This window comes from Bos indicus x Bos taurus, chromosome 8 (assembly GCF_003369695.1).
Source record: "Bos indicus x Bos taurus breed Angus x Brahman F1 hybrid chromosome 8, Bos_hybrid_MaternalHap_v2.0, whole genome shotgun sequence".
In the NCBI taxonomy this organism is placed as follows: Eukaryota; Metazoa; Chordata; class Mammalia; order Artiodactyla; family Bovidae; genus Bos; species Bos indicus x Bos taurus.
In genome coordinates, this window is record NC_040083.1 from 8,153,623 (window position 1) to 8,175,833 (window position 22,211).

General features: G+C 42.9%; 1 protein-coding gene across 1 annotated transcript in view; it reads right to left on the reverse strand.

Moving 5' to 3' along the window:
- The window catches only part of XKR6 (XK related 6), a 270,900-nt gene that overhangs the window by 184,395 nt on the left and 64,294 nt on the right, over positions 1-22,211 (reverse strand). The window lies entirely within an intron of this gene.

A 22,211-nucleotide genomic window follows, 5' to 3' on the forward strand; every position in this document is an offset into this window, starting at 1 on the left:
CTAGGTCCAAGTAGGAAAAGGAGTACATCAAGGCTGTATATTGTCACCCTACTTATTTAACTTATATGTAGAGTACATCATGAGAAATGTTGGGCTGGAGGAAGCACAAGCTGGAATCAAGATTGCTGGGAGAAATATCAATAACCTCAGACATGCAGATGACTCCACCCTTATGGCACAAAGTGAAGAAGAACTAAAGAGCCTCTTGATGAAAGTGAAAGTGGAGAGTGAAAAACTTGGCTTAACACTCAACATTCAGAAAACTAAGATCATGGCATCCAGTTCCATCACTTCATGGGAAATAGATGGGGAAACAGTGGAAACACTGGCTGACTTTATTTTTGGGGGCTCCAAAATCACTGCAGATGGTGACTGCAGCCATGCTTATACTTCTTGGAAGGAAAGTTATGACCAACCTGGACAGTATATTAAAAAGCAGAGACATTACTTTGCCAACAAAGGTCCATCTAGTCAAGGTTATGGTTTTTCCAGTAATCATGTATGGATATGAGAGTTGGACTATAAAGAAAGCTGAGCGCAGAAGAATTGATGCTTTTGAACTGTGGTGTTGGAGAAGACTTTTTTTTTTTTAATTTTATTTTATTTTTAAACTTTACATAATTGTATTAGTTTTGCCAAATATCAAAATGAATCCCCCACAGGTATACATGTGTTCCCCATCCTGAACCCTCCTCCCTCCTCCCTCCCCATACCATCCCTCTGGGTCGTCCCAGTGCACTAGCCCCAAGCATCCAGTATTGTGCATCGAACCTGGACTGGCAACTCGTTTCATACATGATATTTTACATGTTTCAATGCCATTCTCCCAAATCTTCCCACCCTCTCCCTCTCCCACAGAGTCCATAAGACTGTTCTATACATCAGTGTCTCTTTTGCTGTCTCGTACACAGGGTTATTGTTAGTCCCTTGGACTGCAAGGAGATCCAACCAGTCCATCCTAAAGGAGATCACTCCTGGTTGTTCACTGGAGGGACTGATGCTAAAGCTGAAACTCCAGTACTTTGGCCACCTGATGTGAAGAGCTGACTCAGGAAAAGACCCTGATGCTGGGAAAGACTGAGGGCAGGAGAAGATGGGGACGATGGAGGATGAGATTGTTGGATGGCATCACCGACTCAATGGACATGGGTTTGGGTGGACTCCAGGAGTTGGTGATGAACAGGGAGGCCTGGGGTGCTGCAGTTCATGGGGTCGCAAAGAGTCAGACACGACTGAGCGACTGAACTGAACTGAAAACTGAGTACTCAATGAGGGTGCTCTGGTATTTGCATTAACAGTATAAAAACCTGCCTGTATTACCTGACTAACCAACTCCGTTCCTGACAGTGCCACTTCTTACCTAGATACAATATACCCCACCAGGCTATGATCAAATTCGTCTGGCCTGCAGACTCTGCAGTCATACTGATACAGCTCAAGGCCAACTCCTGCTTCTGTAGGCTCTAGGGGAGCTTCTAGAGACTGCATCACGTGCGTTGGCAGGCTAAGGGTCCCTTCTTCCATCTTCAAGGTCAGCATCAGCAGCAGTGCAGATCTTTAAACCCCTCTGAGTCTGACAGGCCGCCTGAGATTATATATCCCACCCTAGATAACACCAAGATTGTGAGCCATGCAGCAGAGCAGTTCTGGGTTCCCTTACCCTACTGCTCTCCACCCGGGTGCCCTTTCCCAATAAAGTCTCTTGCTTTGTCAGCACATGTATCTCCTCAGACAATTCATTTCCAAGTGTTCGACAAGAGCCCAGTTTCAGGCCCTGGAAGGGGTCCACCTTCCTGCAACAAATGGCGACTCTGGTGGGGACTCTTCTTCGCTGAGACTGACATCCTGACCACTCGGGGTACTCAGGAGACAGCTTGCCTGCCAATGGACCAGACCCAGCGGCCACTACTGAGACCCTTTAGTCCCTGGTCTCCTCCTGACGAGGACAACCAGCTAGAGTGCCCTGACCGGCCCCTACAGTGGATTGGTCTATAGAGAAGACAGCTGACCTGATCTCACCTTAAAATGATGCTCAAGCAGGAGAAACTACACTACACCAGGATGAGAAGATGACGACATCAGAGGTAGACAGCTTGCCCAAGATGTTGGACCTGATTTGTATGATCATTTATGTTTGCTTGAGTTCTTATACCTCTGCATATAAATCAAATGCTTTTCTATCATAGGCCTGATTTCTATGCTAGTTTTAGAAATCAATTCAATTGTTGGGTTTGTGGCCAATTACCTGTGTCTAGTTCTGGGTTACCTTGTTAAATTTCTCTACTACAAGACTCTAACTGGTTGGCCCTGAGAAAATTTACTTAAAAAAAAATTATAGTCATATTCAGGTTACTGTGATATTACTAGATGGGATCCCCTCACTGGGCCAATTAATTATGCCTGCTCTGACTCTGGCCATAAATTTGAGGTTTTTCCTATTACTCAAGCTCAATCAGAGCAACAAGAAAAGTTTCAGCAAAGGAGGAAAAAATCTCCAACAATTATGGGATGGATTTATATAGATAACACCAGGCTATGGTAATTTAGGTTTAAAGTCTCCTCTGTGTTGGAAACAATTAGATCATATGAAGGGCAGACACACTGAAACCATACTCACAGAAAACGAGTCAATCTAATCACACTAAGACCACAGCCTTGTCTAACTCAATGAAACTAAGCCATGCCCATGGGGCAACCCAAGACGGGTGGGTCATGGTGGAGAGATCTGACAGAATGTGGTCCACTGGAGAAGGGAATGGCAAACCACTTCAGTATTCTTGCCTTGAGAAACCCATGAACAGTATGAAAAGGCAAAATGATAGGATACTGAAAGAGAAACTCCCCAGGTCAGTAGGTGCCCAATATGCTACTGGAGAACAGTGGAGGAATAACTCCAGAAAGAATGAAGGGATGGAGCCAAAGCAAAAACAATACCCAGCTGTGGATGTGACTGGTGATAGAAGCAAGTTCCGATGCTGTAAAGAGCAATACTGCATAGGAACCTGGAATGTCAGGTCCATGAATCAAGGCAAATTGGAAGTGGTCAAACAAGAGATGGCAAGAGTGAATGTCGACATTCTAGGAATCAGCGAACTGAAATGGACTGGAATGGGTGAATTTAACTCAGATGACCATTATATCTACTACTGCGGGCAGGAATCCCTCAGAAGAAATGGAGTAGCCATCATGGTCAACAAAAGAAATGCAGTACTTGGATGCAACCTCAAAAACGACAGAATGATCTCTGTTCGTTTCCAAGGCAAACCATTCAATATCACATTAATCCAAGTCTATGCCCTAATCAGTAACGCTGAAGAAGCTGAAGTTGAACGGTTCTATGAAGACCTACAAGACCTTTTAGAACTAACACCCCAAAAAGATGTCCTTTTCATTATAGGGGACTGGAATGCAAAAGTAAGAAGTCAAGAAACACCTGGAGTAACAGGGAATTTTGGCCTTGGAATACAGAATGAAGCAGGGCAAAGACTAATAGAGTTTTGCCAAGAAAATGCACTGGTCATAGCAAACATCCTCTTCCAACAACACAAGAGAAGACTCTACATATGGACATCACCAGATGGTCAACACTGAAATCAGATTGATTATATTCTTTGCAGCCAAAGATGGAGAAACTCTATACAGTCAACAAAAACAAGACCAGGACCTGACTGTGGCTCAGATCATGAACTCCTTATTACCAAATTCAGACTTAAATTGAAGAACGTAGGGAAAACCACTAGACCATTCAGGTATGACCTAAATCAAATCCCTTATGATTAGACAGTGGAAGTGAGAAATAGATTTAAGGGCCTAGATCTGATAGATAGACTGCCTGATGAACTATGGAATGAGGTCCGTGACATTGTAAAAGAGACAGGGATCAAGATCATCCCCAGGGAAAAGAAATGCAAAAAAGCAAAATGGCTGTCTGGGGAGGCCTTACAAATAGCTGTGAAAAGAAGAGAAGCGAAAAGCAAAGGATAAAAGGAAAGATATAAGTATCTGAATGCAGAGTTCCAAAGAATAGCAAGAAGCAATAAGAAAGCCTTCCTCAGTGATCAATGCAAAGAAATAGAGGAAAACAACAGAATGGGAAAGACTAGAGATCTCTTCAAGAAAATTAGAGATATCAAGGGAATATTTTATGCAAAGATGGACTTGACAAAGGACAGAAAAGGTATGGACCTAACAGAAGCAGAAGATATCAAGAAGAGGTGTTAAGAATACACAGAAGAACTGTACAAAAAAGATCTTCATGTCCCAGATAATCATGATGGTGTGATCACTGACCTAGAGCCAGACATCCTGGAAATGTGAAGTCAAGTGGGCCTTAGAAAGCATCACTACGAACAAAGCTAGTGGAAGTGATGGAATTCCAGTTGAGCTATTTTAAATCCTGAAAGATGATGCTGTGAAAGTGCTGCACTCAATATGTCAGCAAATTTGGAAAACTCAGCAGTGGCCATAGGACTGGAAAAGGTCAGTTTTCATTCCAATCCCAAAGAAAGGCAATGCCAAAGAATGTTCAAACTACCGCACAATTGCATTCATCTCACATGCTAGTAAAGTAATGCTCAAAATTCTCCAAGCCAGGCTTCAGCAATATGTGAACCGTGAACTTCCTGATGTTCAAGCTGGTTTTAGGAAAGGCAGAGGAACAAGAGATCAAATTGCCAACACCCACCGGATCATGGAAAAAGCAAGGGAGTTCCAGAAAAACATCTATTTCTGCTTTATTGACTATGCCAAAGCCTCTGACTGTGTGGATCACAATAAACTATGGAAAATTCTGAAAGAGATGGGAATACCGGACCACCTGACCTGCCTCTTGAGAAATCTGTATGCAGGTCAGGAAGCAACAGTTAGAACTGGACATGGAACAACAGACTGGTTCCAAATAGGAAAAGGAGTACGTCAAGGCTGTATATTGTCACCCTGCTTATTTAACTTCTATGCAGAGTACATCATGAGAAACGCTGGACTGGAAGAAACACAAGCTGGAATCAAGATTGCCAGGAGAAATATCAATAATCTCAGATATGCAGATGACACCACCCTTATGGCAGAAAGTGAAGAGGAACTAAAAAGCCTCTTGATGAAAGTGAAAGTGGAGAGTGAAAAAGTTGGCTTAAAGCTCAACATTCAGAAAACGAAGATTATGGCATCCAGTCCCATCACTTCACGGGAAATAGATGGGGGAAACAGTGGAAACAGTGTCAGACTTTATTTTTCTGGGCTCCCAAATCACTGCAGATGGTGACTGCAGCCATGAAATTAAAAGATGCTTACTCCTTGGAAGGAAAGTTATGACTACTCTAGACAGCGTATTCAAAAGCAGAGACATTACTTTGCCAACAAAGGTTCATCTAGTCAAGGCTATGGTTTTTCCTGTGGTCATGTATGCATGTGAGAGTTGGACTGTGAAGAAGGCTGAAAGCCAAAGAATTGATGCTTTTGAACTGTGGTGTTGGACAAGACTCTTGAGAGTTCCTTGGACTACAAGGAGATCCAACCAGTCCATTCTGAAGGAGATCAGTCCTGGGATTTCTTTGGAAGGAATGATGCTAAAGCTGAAACTCCAGTACTTTGGCCACCTCATGCGAAGAGTTGACTCATTGGAAAAGACTCTGATGCTGGGAGGGATTGGGGGCAGGAGGAGAAGGGGACAACAGAGGATGAGATGGTTGGATGGCATCACTGACTCGATGGTCATGAGTCTGAGTGAACTCCAGGAGTTGGTGATGGACAGGGAGGCCTGGCATGCTGTGATTCATGAGGTCGCAAAGAGTCGGACATGACGGAGCGACTGAACTGAACTAGATAATCCAGGATAATCACACCATCTCCAAATCCTTAACTTAATCACATCCACAAAGTCTCTTCTGCATTGTGACTTAACATACTTACAGTTTCTGGGCCTTAGGATGTGACATCATCGAGGATCATGATTTTGCCTACACAGAGTTACTGCACATATACTACAGTCTTACCACTGACTCTATGTCACCCATTTTAAATTTGGTGAAGATGTTCAATTTACCTGGGAACTTAAATACTAATTAACTAAGGAGGACATGGCAATTTCCATGCATAGTTTATACTAAAATTAGACTTCAGTTTTCTATTTCTGTTTTTACACAACATGAGTGATGTTTGATTTACCAATGGGGGAAAGAAGAAAATATCTATTGTATCCCTTCTAAACAGCAAACTGTCTTTTGTTTTCTTCTTCTTCTTTTTTTTTTTTTTAATTAGCAGATACCTGAAGTACTATTTTTGCAGGGCCTGCACAGGCCCCTGTCTACTACACTTTGATATAATCTATATACATCCTGTATGCTGAGCTGGTAAAATACAATGTAAATTACATATTAAATATTTTATCTGCTTTTACAAGTGCAAGGTGCAAAAATATATACAATAGTCTCATTGATAACTGTAAAGTTAATTAACATTTGGTGATAATGCCTAAGCTTTTTGACTCTGATATAAAGATCATAGCTTCTGTCTTAACTTGAACAAAAAAGAAGAAAATATCAGTTAAACAATCATTAAGGCCTTAACCCTGTACCGATTATGGGACCAATTAGCCAGAATGAAGTTAATATATAAGAGAGATCTAAATGTTTTATTGAATTTGTCCTATTAAAAATGGGATATATGCAAAGGATGGAAACAAACTACTGAGTTTGTTAATCATACTCTAATTACCAAACAAGTGCAACCTTTCAACCATCTCAATTTTAAGCATCCTATTCACCCACCACCTAATCTTCCAGAGCAGTCGTCCTGACTGTTGCTTACCCTCCTGGAGATGCCAGCTCCAACAATTCCTCCACCCTAATGGATCCTTCAACTCACCGATCCTACCACTTTTTGTTATTCCTCCCCTGTCCTGATCCTCACATCCCAGTCTCACAGTCCACCACTCCCTATGGATACATTCTTGCCCTACCCCTCTCATCTTATGGTACCACAACTAGCAAAAACCCAACATTCATATCCAACTTTCTGCCTACTTCATGCCAGCCCAAGAGCAGTTTAACACAGCAGGAGAAAAATCACCACTAACTTCAAATAGCCCCTTTCAGCCACCCCTTAATCAAACTACATTTCCTCAATCCACTGATTTTCCACTTTCCCAGATAATTAATTCAAAATCCCACCCTCTGTAACCCTGAAGACCTTTCTTCCCCAATCCTCACTTTAAGCTGATAACTGTTACTTCCTGTTTCGCTCAGCAAAAAGAAACCAACAGATCCATGGGATCTCACCTCATCCTGTACCCACTGACTTGCAGCTTACCCATATATGCTCCTCTCCCTCCATTGGTCTGGATTAACTGGCATTTCCTCACTGGAGTCTTTGATCTTTTCCCTTCTTTTAAAAAAAATCAAGGCTGCAGCTCTAGCTCTAGCTCCCCCCAACTCCTGCTTCATCACCTTTTCAATCTGTGGAGCATGTTTATAAGCAGACAAAAAGCCTGGAATTTTCCCCATTACACATACCTATTCTGTCATCTTTCTCCCATCTTCTCCTGGGTTTCCCTTGTGGCTCAGCTGGTAAAGAATCCACATGCAATGTGTGAGACCTGGGTTCGATCCCTGGGTTGGGAAGATCCCCTGGAGAAGGAAATGGCAACCCACTCCAGTACTTTGGCCTGGAGAATTCCATGGACCGTGTAGTGCATGGGGTCACAAAGAGGCGGACACAACTGAGCGACTCTCACACATTCTCCTTAGCCCACACACCAGGTGCTCATCCACAACATACCGCAGAAACTTCTCATTAAGGTCATCAGTAATTCTTCAGTTCAGTTCAGCTTACTCGCTCAGTTGTGTCCAACTCTTTGTGACCCCATGGACTGTAGCACGCCAGGCCTCCCTGTCCATCACCAACTCCCAGACTTTACTCAAACTCATGTCCATCATGTAGGTGATGCCATCCAACCATCTCATCCTCTGTCGTCCCCTTCTCCTCCTCCCCCAATCCCTCCCAGCATCAGGGTCTTTTCCAATGACAGTTCTTTGTATCAAGTGGCCTAAGTATTGGAGTTTCAGCTTCAACATCAGTCCTTCCAATGAATATTCAGGACTGATTTCCTTTAGGATTGACTGGTTTCATCTCCTCACAGTCCAAGGGACTCTCAAGAGTCTTCTCCAAGAACACAGTTCAAAACTATCAATTCTTCAGTGTTCAGCTTTCTTTATAGTCCAACTCTCATATCCATACATGACTACCGGAGAAACCTTTGTTGGTAAAGTAATGTCTCTGCTTTTTAATATGCTGTCTAGGTTCATCATAACTTTTCCTCCAAGGAGCAAGTGTCTTTTAATTTCATGGCTGCAATCACCATCTGCAGTGGTTTTGGAGCCCAAAAAAATAAAGTCTGTCATGGTTTCCATTGTTTCCCCATCTATTTGCCATGAAGTGACAGGACCGGGAGCCATGATCTTAGTTTTCTGAATGTTGAGTTTTAAGCCAACTTTTTCACTCTCCTCTTTCACTTTCACCAAAGGCTCTTAAGTTCCTCTTTGTTTTTTGCCATAAGGGTGGTATCATCTGCAAACCTGAGGTTACTGATTTCTCCCTGCAGTCTTGATTCCAGCTTGTGCTTCATCCAGCCCAGCATTTCACCTGATATACTCTGCATATAAGTTAAATAAGCAGGGTGACAATATACAGCCTTGACATACTCCTTTTCCTATTTGGACCAGTCCGTTGTTCCATGTCTGCTCCTAACTGTTGCTTCTTGACCTGAATACAGATTTCTCAGGAGGCAGGTCAGGTCATTCTTCCTTCTCTTGAAGAATTTTCCAGTTTGTTGTGATCCACACAGTCAAAGGCTTTTCCGTAATCAATAAAACACGAGTAGATGCTTTTCTGGAATTCTCTTGCTTTTTCACTGATCCAGCGGATGTTGGCAATTTGATCTCTGGCTCACTACCTTTTCTAAATCCACCTTGAACATCTGGAATTTCTTGGTTCATGTACTGTTGAAGCCTGGCTTTGAGAATTTTGAGCATTACTTTGCTAGCATGTGAGATGAGTGCAATTGTGAGGGAGTCTGAACATTTTTTGGGATTGAGATGAAGACTGACTTTTCCAGTCCTGTGGCCACTGCTGAGTTTTCCACATTTGCTGACATACTGAGTGCAGCACTTTCACAGCATCATCTTTGAGGATTTGAAATAGCTCAACTGGAATTCCATTACCTCCATTAGCTTTGTTTGTAGTGATGCTTCCTAAGGACCACCTGACTTTACATTCCAGGATGTCTGGTTCTAGTTGAGTGATCACACCATCGTGATTATCTGGGTCATGAAGATCTTTTTTGTACAGTTCTTCTGTGTATTCTTGCCACGTCTTCTTAATATCTTCTGCTTCTGTTAGGCGCATACCATTTCTGTCCTTTATTGTGCCCATCTTTGATGAAATGTTCCCTTGGTATCTCTAATTTTCTTGAAGAGATCTCTGGTCTTTCCCATTCTATTGTTTTCCTCTATTTCTGTGCATTGATCGCTGAGGAAGGCTTTCTTAAAAAAAAGTCTCTCCTTGCTATTCTTTGAAACTCTGCATTCAAATGGGTATATCTTTCCTTTTCTCCTTTACTTTTTGCTTCTTTTCTTTCCATAGCTATTTGTAAGGCCTCCTCAGACAACCATTTTGCCTTTTTGCATTTCTTTTTCTTGGTGATGGTCTTGATCGCTGCCTCCTGTACAGTGCCACAAACCTCCATCCATAGTTTTTCAGGCACTCTGCCTATCATATCTAATCCCTTTAATCTATTTGTCACTTCCACTGTATATAGTAAGGGATTTGATTTAGGTCATACGTGAATGGTCTAGTGGTTTTCCCTACTTTCTTCAATTTAAGTCTGAATTTGGCAATAAGGAGTTCATGATCTGAGCCACAGTCAGCTCCCAGTCTCACAGTCAGCTCTCAGTAATCTTTACATGACTAAATTTAACAGCCGATTCTTGGTCTTCATATTACTCAACCAAGATGGTGAATCTTTTTCCATGAACACTTCCCACACTTAACTTTCAAGACACCAGAGTATTCTGGTTTTCCTTTCACCCTACTGGCCAGGCCTTCTCACTGCTCATTGCCAGATTCTTCTTGCTCAGTTCAGTTCAGTTGCTCAGTTCTGTCCAACTTTTTGGGAACCCATGGACTGCAGCACTCCAGGCTATTTCCCAGAATTTGCTCAAACTTATGTCCATTAAATCAATGATGACACCCAGCCGTCTCATTCTCTATCATACCCTTTCTCCTCCTGCCCTCAATCTTTCCTAGCATCAGGGTCTTCTCTAATGAGTTGCCTCTTTGCATCAGGTGACCAAAGTACTGGAGCCTCAGCTTCATCTCAGTCCTTCCAATGAATATTCAGGGTTGATTTCCTTTAGGATTGACTGGTTTGATCCTCTTACTGTCCAAGGGACTCTCAAGAGTTTTCTCCAGCACCACAATTTGAAAACATCAATTCTTCAGCACTCAGCCTTCTTTATGGTCCAACTCTCACATCCATACATAACATAACCCTAAAAGTTAGAGGTGACCCAGGGTTCAGTATTCAGGCCTTCCTGTCTATAGTCCCTTGGGAAAGTCACTAAGTCTCAGGATTTGAACCACCAAAATGTGCTGACAACTCCAAGTTTTACATTCAAGCCTGGATCAGAGCCTTGAACTGCTACTGTCTCCTAGATTATTACTACCTACTCAACACCCTCTCTTAAGTATCAAGAAGGTACCTCTGCAAGTCCCAAACCATATTTCTGATTTCCCTTTAAGCCTGCTTCTCAGAGTCTTTCTCAGCTCAGTATATAGCAACTTTACCTCATCCAAAATCTTAGCATCACCCCTGACAACTTTCTTTTCCTTATATCCACCACTGTATCCATCAGTAGACCCAATCAGCTCTACCTTCAAAATAGATACAGAATCTAAACACTTACCAGCTCCAGTGATATCATCTTGAGCCAAGCCACTGCTAACCAATCTGTTTCCACCTTTGTCCCCCTGTATTAATACGGGCTATGTTTATATTTGTTTATATCTCCCCAAAATTACATTGAAACCCTAACCCGAAAAGTGACAGGATCAGTAGATGAGGGCCCTTGGTAGGTGATCAGGTCTTCAGGGTGGAGCCTTCATGAATGGAATTACTGCACCCCAGGGAGTTCCCTTGTCCCTTCCATCATGTGAGGACCCAAGGAAAGAGCTTCCACTACGAAGCAGTAGTCTATGCCCCGACCAGGAACCCTGAAGAAGCTGAAATTGAACGGTTCTATGAAGGCCTACAAGACCTTTTAGAACTAACACCCAAAAAAGATGTCCTTTTCATTATACAGGACTGGAATGCAAAAGTAGAAAGTCAAGAAACACCTGGAGTAACAGGCAAATTTGGCCTTGGAGTACAGAATGAAGCAGGGCAAAGGGGCAAAGGCTAATAGAGTTTTGCCAAGAGAACGCACTGGTCATAACAAACACTCTCTCCCAACAACACAAGAGAAGACTCTACACATGGACCTCACCAGATGGTCAACACCAAAATCAGACTGATTATATTCTTTGCAGCCAAAGATGGAGAAGCTCTATACAGCCAGCAAAAATAAGACCAGGAGCTGACTGTGGCTCAGATCATGAACTCCTTATTACCAAATTCAGACTTAAATTGAAGAAAGTGGGGAAAACCACTAGACCATTCTGGTATGACCTAAATCAAATCCCTTCTGCTTATACAGTGGAAGTGAGAAACAGATTTTAGGGACTGATTCTGATAGAGTGCCTGATGAACTATGGACTGAGGTTTGTGACACTGTACAGGAGACAGGGATCAAGACCATCCCCAAGAAAAAGGAATGCAAAAAAGCAAAATGGCTTACAAATAGCTGTGAAAAGAAAGTGAAAAGCAAAGGAGGAAAGGAAAGATATACCTATTTGAAGCAGAGTTCCAAAGAATAGCAAGGAGAGACTTTTTTTAAGAAAGCCTTCCCCAGCAATCAATGCAAAGAAATAGAGGAAAACAATGGAATGAGAAAGACTAGAGATCTCTTCAAGAAAATTAGAGATACCAAGGGAACATTTCATGCAAAGATGGGCACAATAAAGGACAGAAATAGTATGCACCTAACAGAAGCAGAACACATTAAGAAGAGGTGGCAAGAATACACAGAAGAACTGTACAAAAAAGATCTTCATGACCCAGATAATCACGATGGTGTGATCACTGACCTAGAGCCAGACATCCTGGAATGTGAAGTCAAGTGGGCCTTAGAAAGCGTCACTATGAACAAAGCTAGTGGAGGAGATGGAATTCCAGTTGAGCTATTTCAAATCCTCAGTGATGATGCTGTGAAAGCACTGCACTCAATATGTCAGCAAATGTGGAAAACTTAGCAGTGGCCATAGGACTGGAAAAGGTCAGTTTTCATTCCAATCCCAAAGAAAGGCAATGCCAAAGAATGCTCAAATTACAGCACAATTGCACTCATCTCACATGCTAGTAAAGTAATGCTCAAAATTCTCCAAGGCAGGCTTCAACGGTACATGAACCTTGAACTTCCAGATGTTCAAGCTGGTTTTAGAAAAGGCAGGGGAACCAGAGATCAAACTGCCAACATCTGCTGGATCATGGAAAAAGCAAGAAAGTTCCAGAAAAAACATCTATTTCTGCTTTATTGACTATGCCAAAGCCTTTGACTGTGTGGATCACAATAAACTGTGGGAAATTCTGAAAGAGATGGGAATACCAGACCACCCGACCTGCCTCTTGAGAAATCTGTATGCAGGTCAGGAAGCAACAGTTAGAATTGGACATGGAACAACAGACTGATTCCAAATAGGAAAAGGAGTACGTCAAGGCTGTATATTGTCACCCTGCTTATTTAACTTCTATGCAGAGTACATCATGAGAAACGCTGGGCTGGAAGAAGCACAAGCTGGAATCAAGATTGCCAGGAGAAATATCAATAACCTCAGATATGCAGATGACACCACCCTTATGACAGAAAGTGAAGAAGAACTAAAGAGCTCCTCGATGAAATTGAAAGAGAAGCGTGAAAAAGTTGGCTTAAAGCTCAACATTCAGAAAACGAAGATCATGGCATCTGGTCCCATCACTTCATGGCAAACAGATGCAGAAACAGTGGAACCAGTGGCTGACTTTAATTTCTGGGGCTCCAAAATCACTGCAGATGGTGATTGATCCATGAAATTAAAAGACACTTACTCTTTGGAAGGAAAGCTATGACCAACCTAGACAGCATATTAAAAAGCAGAGACATTACTTTGTCAACAAAGGTCCGCCTAGTCAAGGCTATGGTTTTTCCAATGGTCATGTATGGATGTGAGAGTTGGACTGTGAAGAAAGCTGAGCGCCGAATTGATGCTTTTGAACTGTGGTGTTGGAGAAGACTCTTGAGAGTCCCTTAGACTGCAAGGAGATCAAACCAATCCATCCTAAAGGAGATCAGTCTTGGCTGTTCATTGGAAGGACTGATGTTGAAGCTGAAACTCCAATACTTTGGCCACCATGCAAAGAGCTGACTCATTGGAAAAGACCCTGATGCTGGGAGGGACTGGGGGCAGGAGGAGATGGGGATGACAGAGGATGAGACGGCTGGATGGCATCATCGACTCGATGGACGTGAGTTTGGTATACTCCGGGAGTTGGTGATGGACAGGGAGGCCTGGCGTGCTAGAGTTCATGGGGTTGCAAAGAGTCGGACACAACTGAGCGACTGAACTGAAATGAACTGATGAACCTGGAAGAGGACCTTCATCAAAACAGACCCATGCTGGCACCTTAATCTTGTACTTCCAGCCTCCAGAACTATAACAAATACATTTCTGTTGTTCATAAGCCAGTTTGTGGTACTTTGTTACAGCAGCCCCAACAGAGTAAAACAATATAGCAGCCAGAATTTATTTTGAAATTAAGGTTCATGGGTTGCCCCATTTGCTTCCTCTTAAAAAAAAAAAAAATGAAATCCATGTATAGTGAAATTAAATAGATTTCATTTCAATGAGTGTATATACCATATAACAAAGATCCAAATAAGGATTTGAAATACTTCCAATTTTGGACTATTATGAACAAAGCTGTTATAAACATTATTAAACAAATATTTTCAAGAAGGACATAAGGTTTGGTTTCTTGGGTAAATACCTAGGAGCATTAAATGCTTTGAAATAGATTAAAAACATATACATGCATGTTCACGGCAGCATTATTCACTATTTCTACCAAAATGCAGAAATAGCTCAAATGTCCATCAACAGATAAATGTTTAAGGAAAAGGTGGCAAATCCATATAATGGAATAGAATTTAGGCATAAAAAAGAATGAAACAATGCTACAATGTGGATGAACCTTGAGAACACTGTTAAGTGAAAGAAACCAGACAAAAAGATCACATTTGTATAAAACATTCAGAACAGGTAAATTCATAGAGACAGTGAAAACTGATGTCTGTCAGGGTCTGGGGGATGGAAGTGATTGCTTAATGGGTGCAGGTTTTCTTTCAGGGTGATGAAAAAGTTCTGGAACTGGTAGAGGCAATGGTTGCTCAATACTGCTGAATGTACTACAGGCTGCTCAACTGTTCACTGAAATGGTTAATTTTATGTGAATTTCACCCTCCCCCACAAAAAAAACACCCCACACACAGGATTTTGTTTTACATCATTTGAAACAGAAGCCCTCTCAGGCAGTGTGAACAACACAAAATCTTGTGTCAACACCACTGTATACTGGTGAGCTGGGTCATTCCACTAAACCATGTGGTCTGGAGAAAGTCTCTTCAACTCTGCAGACTTCGGGGGTTTCTTTTCCATGTATTGTCGGGAGCTGCGTTAGGCATTATTGACAAAATGGAGCCACGGCCCCAAACCCCTCTCCTTGTCCTGCAGGCACAGACCCGGGATGAGGGAGTTAGGCCTTATAATTCTGACTTGTTTTTTCCTCTCCTCAGCTGAGTTGACTGAAAGGAAATATTAAGGTGCTTATTGTTCTTGAGAGGAGCATGAGAGGCACAAAGCCTTCTGCAGCTGTGCTCAGAAAATAATTCATAAAGTTAGTCATTGACATTTGTTCAAGGACTTTTACAAAAGAGTGTTCCAGGATGAGCACGTAGGCCGCAGCCTTAGGCCATAGGAGGGATTGCTATCTGAAGCCTATTTGTGAGGAAAATGTTTATGGCAAAGGAGTTTACTGAATTTAGGGCTTAGAAATAATTAAAATAGTTAGAAGTTAAAGATTTAAGGAATGTTGTAATATTAGCATATTTTACTATAGCTTATAGAGGTTAAGAATTTTAGAGATATTAATAGCTGGAAGTCTTTTCTAAGAGTTAGTGAGCTCAGGATACTAGGGGCAAACGGGACTTAAAAAGATAAGAAATAAGCTGAGGTTTGTGGTATGCAGCCCAGACTTGAAGCACGAGTTACAATGTAATCACAAGTTAACTATAGGACACATAAGAGGAATTAGATAATAGATGGTAAATGATTCCGAGAGAATCGCTGAAGCAGGAACTCTGTTTGAAGGACAACAATGATTTATGGAGATAATAAATCTGGGTGAGGGGGAACTGAAAAACTGAAAACCTCTGACCTAACGCTTTTGTAAAAGTATAAAAGAAAATCTTAAACTTGAAATAAATAGGCAGTTCACAAAAACTGAGAGGTTGTGTCGTTACTAGCCGACACCGTTCCTCCCTTCAGGTTGAATCCCTGGCTGCTGGAGCTGGACTCCAGCAATGCGTGAAAAGAAGATCCTTCACTGGGCTGTTGTGAGGATCAACTGAGATTAATGACAACAAAAATACTTAGCAAAGTGCTAGGCATAAAAAATTAACCATCTTTTACATTAGCACAATAGGAAATATGCTCAGACTGGAAGGCCAAGGATGAACACAAATATCAGGGTGGCAGCTGGAAACATTTTGAATAACTAGTCTTGTAAAGATGGAGCGAGGAGGATGCAGACCAAGACGCACCAGCCAGCTGTCCTCCTTTGGCTTCTACGATGACCTAACTCATCAAGAGTCATACTTAAGATTAGCCCTGCTGCTCCAGTCGATGATTTACCACTACACTCAAGACTAACTTGAAAGTGCTGCTGTTCTGAGAAGGGCTGAAGAAAGATTACTGGAGATAAAAGAGGCCACTTTACCGAAGCTCTAAGCTTAGGATCCCCAAGTACTCAGGAGGTGAAACAGGGAGCGAGACAACTATTAAGCCATCTCAAAGCTTAATCCCAATTAACATAGGGTAACAAACTAGAGTCTGACTATAAAAATTTGCTTGCATCAAGGAAAAGCACTAACATATACAACTAGCCCTCCAGAAGTAGCACTAACTAGATTAACATGTCTAAATTCAAATGTTCTTAAAACTCAATATGCAACAGCAACACAAATTAACAAAATAACCAATAAAAATTACTATCACTTAAACATCCCTATGGCAGGTAGTATGCAACATAGTTTACAAATGTTATCTGCAGTCTTCACAACATCCAAGCAGGACCCCATGATGCCAAGCAACTTGGGTGGAATCAAACTAATAAGAGGCACTTCTGAGACCTGACCTTGGGGGCGCTGACTTCAAAGCTCCATCAACTACACCTTCCTTCCTCTCAGCCCTGAAAGAACTTCTAGGCTCATAAGTCCTCCTAGATTCTAAACCCAACTGAGTGCAACTTCAGAAGGTATATGACTATTCAAAGGTCAGAGAAAAATCAGATTGCAACATTGGGGAGCCTTAGCAGACAGAGTGAAGGGATTAATTTTAGGATGGTGTCACATCAATTGTGCTTGGTTGAAATACAACTGCTGGTTCACAGTAGTCTGGTCACAATCAGAGCCTGTCTCAGGGGAGGCTTAGAGAGCTAAGTTACTGCAGGAAGACGGAGCCCACACCTAGAATAGTGTGGGCTCTGCAGATGCCCAGGAGCCTCAGACAAGTAAATAAATAAATATAGAAACACTAGAGCTCTAGTCACTTTAAGATTTAATTAAGGGGGCTCATGGGTCAATTGCCTAATGTAGCTGCATTTTGTCTTCTTTCACATACCCTGCTCTCAATTCAAAAGAAAGGAAAAAACAGGCTATAAATAAAGATCTCCTCAAGCATGCAGGCAGAAAAAGCAATCCCCACAAGGAAGAAAAGGAGTCAGGCTGGCTTCAGACTTTTCAACAGTCACATCCCACGCCAGAATGCAACAGAGCAACACCTCACTTGTTCCAAGAAGAAAACAGGACCGGGAACATTAAAACCTCCCATCTAGGAGCTCCTCCGAAGCTAAGGGTCACAGGCAGTCTGCCACACAAAGCTCAGGGAGCCCAGCAGCCAGGAGTGAATATTTCCGTCACCTTCCTGTGCTAAAAGCCAAACAACTCCTGTGCTCTTTCTCAGGGGTTTCAATGCCCACATGATGAGCCATCGCAGCCTTTGAGTCATCCCTTCTACACCGACCCTAGCCCCCCCCCACTACTGGGGTCTGTGCATAGTCCCCATCACCAACAACTGCACTCCCTCCAAAATCACTTTTTAAACATACCAATGCCCCCCAATCTCATGAAGGACCCCTACTGACCACCTTTTATGCTAACCGTTACTCCATTCATTCATTCATTCAACATTCATAAAATGCTCGCTATGTGCCAGGACTCTGTGAGATGTTTAAGACGGAGATGGGGTGGAGGGAAGGGACCAAGCATCAGGTCTGGTCTCCTGAAGCTAACTCTCAATGTGGGAGCCAGACCACAAACAAACCAGGAACACTTGAGTGGTATAAAGGAAAGACCAAATAGGGGGTGAGACGTCAGCAGACTAGAGGGACAGACGTTGTTACAAGGTCATCAGGCTGGATCTAAGTTTCACTGATGCAGAGAAGTGATGAGGAAGAAAGATATACCAAAAGAAGCAGATATATCAGCACTAGTCTCATAGTAGTACTTAAGGTAAAGAAAGCAATAAACAGGACAGAAAGGACTATTCCATAATAAATTAACAATCCACTAAGAAGACAGAAATACTACATTTTATGTATCCATCAACAATAGCTCTGATAAAAATATCAAAAAACTTGGCAAATTCACTGAGGGAGGCTTTAACAAATCTTGATACAGTAGTGTTGTTGTAACAAAATACCAATGGGTATTTCCGATCAATGGGCAGCTTATAAACAACAGAAATTTATTCCTCACAGTTCTGGAGGCTGGAAGTCAGAAATCCAGGTGCCAGCACTTTCAGGTGAGGACTATTCCCAGCGGCAGACCTTGCACACTCATATGGCAGAAGGGGCCAAAGAAGCTTTCCGGTATCTCTTTTACAGGGGCACTAATCCCACTCATGGAGGGTTTGCCCTCAGGACCTGATCACCTCCTAATACCATCACCTTGGGGGCTACAGATTTCTATGTAAGAATCTGGGGGCAGGGGGACACATTCAGACCATAGCAAAATCTTTCTGAGAAATCAAAATATGAAGCAGGTAAAAAACAAGGACAAAGCATTTGAAAGACTCATTAATAAGCTACAGTATATATAATATAAAATGTATATGTACACACATTTATATATATAAGTTAACAGACAATATACATTCTTTCCAAATATATATTTGAATATTCACAAATACTAATCACATATTATTAGACAATGAAGAAAATCTCAACATAGTCCAAAAGAAAACCAACACAAGCCAAATCTGCTAGCCAAACTGCAAGGGAACTGGAAATTAACAACCAAAAACTGAAGACAGATATTTACTTGCAAATGTAAAAGGTCCTTTTCCTAATTCAAGAGGATCTAAAACTGGGTATCTTTAACTAATTAGGAATGAACAATGCAAAGATGACTACAGACTAAACAGAGTGAAATGTAGTCAAAGCCACAATGTAGGGAGGTTATCTTTCAGGAGCTTAATATACAGTGATTCAAAAATATCATTACATAAAAGTTCTCTTCTTGCCAGCCTTGCTCTATGAGGGAGTAACACATAGGTAAATTTGGGAGCGGGCTCCATCCCCCGCCTCAAGCACTGCGCAGGGAAGGCTATAAGCAAGGAACTGGTGCACTGGGACGACCCAGAGGGAGGGGAGGGGAGGGAGGAGGGAGGAGGGTTCAGGATGGGGAACGCGGGTATACCTGTGGTGTATTCATTTCGATATTTGGCAAAACTAATACAATATTGTAAAGTTTAAAAATAAAATAAAAAACAAAACAAAACAAAACAAAACTACTGTTTCAAAGCAAGGAACTCTGGCTACAATGCCAGCTCTGGCACTACATAACCAGCCACATGCCCTGCATGGGCTATTCAAATGCTTTACATCTCCATTTCTGTGGCTATAATATTAGGAGGATGGGCTAAATTAGATATCTCTAAGGTTTCTTCTGATTTTCAGAATTAAATCCCTCTAAATGCAGAAGCTCTTTGAGTTAACCTATTTGAAAGCAAGTTCCTGTGTCAGGCACATTTCCCTGCTCTACAGGAGACAGCACACCACACATTAACCCTTCCTTAATGACAGTCACCTGAGTATTTTCTATAGTACCTGTGCTTTAAAACAGACACCACAATTCAAAAGTGAGAATAAGATAAATTTCTGCTTTCAAGGAGTACTTCCTTTTCATTTGCCAAGTGATTTCTCAATTTAGTAAGACAGGTTATTTTGGGGAAGGAGGGAGGAAGAAAGAGAAAGTCTCTCTCCTTTTTGTGGAAAATACTGGTGTTAAAAACTAAAAAGGTTTACTGCTGCAAAATCAGGTATTTCAGTGATTTTTAAAGTCCGCTGATGGGACTTTAAAAAAAGAATCTGACCATCAAACATTTCTTGAGTAGTTCATCCTTGACTTTAAATGTTACCAAGCATATAGATCTGCTTTCCACTTCCACAGGAAGACCACTAGATGCCCAAACCATCTCTTGTTCAAGAGCTAATAACTGATTCTAGAAACTAAACGACTGGTGGCTCAGTGGTAAAGAATCCACCTGACAATGTAGGAGATGCAGGTTTGATCCCTGAGCCAGGAAGATCCCTGGAGAAGGAAGTGGCAACCCACTCCAGTACTCTTGTCTGAGAAATCCCATGGACAGAGGAGCCTGGCAAACAAAAGTCCATGAGGTCACAAAAGAATCAGACACCAATTAGCGACTAAACAAAAACAAACTCACAAGACACAACCAACCATAAAACACCATTTTTAAAAAGATTACAGACTCAGTGCCCCCAACCCTGCAGCAGGCCACTGCCGACCCACGCCTCCACCAGAGACTTCTGGACACTCAGAGGAACAAGCATAATCTATGAGACATAAAAGGGAAGTTTGCAATATCCATCATTGTTTCTTCACTGAGGATACGCTCACTTGTGGGAAAGCTGAGAAGATTCTACAAGTGCATGGACATAAAAGATGATGCAGCTGAGAACAAGATGGTGGAGGAGTAGGTGGATGCGGAGTACATCTCTCTCCATGGATACATCAGGAATACACCTTCACACACAGAAGTGCATGCAGACCACCAGCAGAGAGCGGTCAGGAGAACCTGACCAGTGGAAAGAATATACAGAACCACGCAAAACTCGGTAGGATGAAGGAACTACGGGAAAAACAGGAGTGTTATCAGGATTAGGACTGGACCTGCCCTCGGCTGGTGGGGGAACTGAAGCAGGGGTCCAATCCCCACACTGGGGCAACTGTCTGAGTCAGAGGAGAAACGTTTAAGGCTGAGAGTGAAACAGCTGATCTGTGGCAGCCTAAATGGAATGAGAATCAGGCAGTCCTTGCTGCAGCCATACAGACCCTGGACAGGGACCTGCATCCCTAGAAGGTGCAGTGGTTGGGAGCTGAACCTAGGGATTGTGGAGCAATCCCAGGACAAGGGCTGCTGTTGACTGTGGAGAGACAGACCAAGCAGATGTGAGGGAGGAGACTGTGGTGGGAAATGCCTGTGGAGGAAAGCCAGGCAGCCATGGAAGCAAGGTGATACTGCTGAGTCACGCGTAGGGGGTGTAGCCATCACCATAGCCTCTCTCTCCCCACACGCCAGCATCAGCAGCTGAACAACAGAGAGGCTGGGCTGCCAAGCACCTGATGCACCAGACTACAGAGCAGGATCCCACCCAGGGTGCCCCTTTAAGTGACTGATGTGCTGAACTACAGAGTAGGACCCCACCCAGGGTGCCCCTTTAAGTGACTGATGCGCCAATCTACAGAGAAGGGCCCCAGGTAAGGGAGCCCAAAGAGGCCATCTCATGACCAGCTACAAGAGGCTCAAAAAAAGACTGATAGGGCCATAACTCCTGCAGCTGAGGAGTCCTATGTCCCTGTACACCTGGCACCGCCAGGGTCCCCACAACCCAAGCAGCTATGCCACCTTCATGCTCAACTCTCACTGGGGCAGAGCTGCCACAGGCAAAAAAGAAAAAGTCTTGCATCTATGCACGCAGGGTTGCTTCAGTCGTGCCCAGCTCTTTGTGACCCTGTGGACTATGGCCTGCCAGGCTTCTCTGTTAGGGGGGTTCTCCAGGCAGGAGTACTGGAGTGTATTGGCCAATACTGGTTGCCATACCCTTCTGCTGCTGCTGCTAAGTCACTTCAGTCATGTCTGACTCTATGTGACCCCACAGACGGCAGTCCACCAGGCTCCCCCGTCCCTGGGATTCTCCAGGCAAGAACACTGGAGTGGGTTGCCATTTCCTTCTCCAATGCGTGAAAGTGAAAAGTGAAAGTGACGTCGCTCAGTCCTGTCTGACTCTTCGCAACCCTGTGGACTGCAGCCCACCAGGCTCCTCTGTCCATGGGATTTTCCAGGCAAGAGTGCTGGAGTGGGGTGTCACTGCCTTCTCCAGCCATACCCTTCTAGAGCACTATATTTCCTGCTGCCCTAGCTGCCAACTCACCTGGTGCTGCCAGAACCCCTGTGACCCAAGCAGCTGCACCACCTCCACACCTGGCCCTCACAGGGGCAAACCCAAGTCTTCCAGGGCAGCCTCAGGAGCAAACCCCAGTGGACGACCCAGAGGCAGTGTGACTAAGGAAGAAGACCCAAAACCTTCCCACCAGCTGTACAAGCTGCAGATTAAATCCAGACGATCAACCAGGCAGATTCTGTGCCTATGGAATATGTAAAAGGACACTGAGCACTCCCACAAAAGAAAACTCACTAGTTCTGATAGCTGTGGACATTGGAGT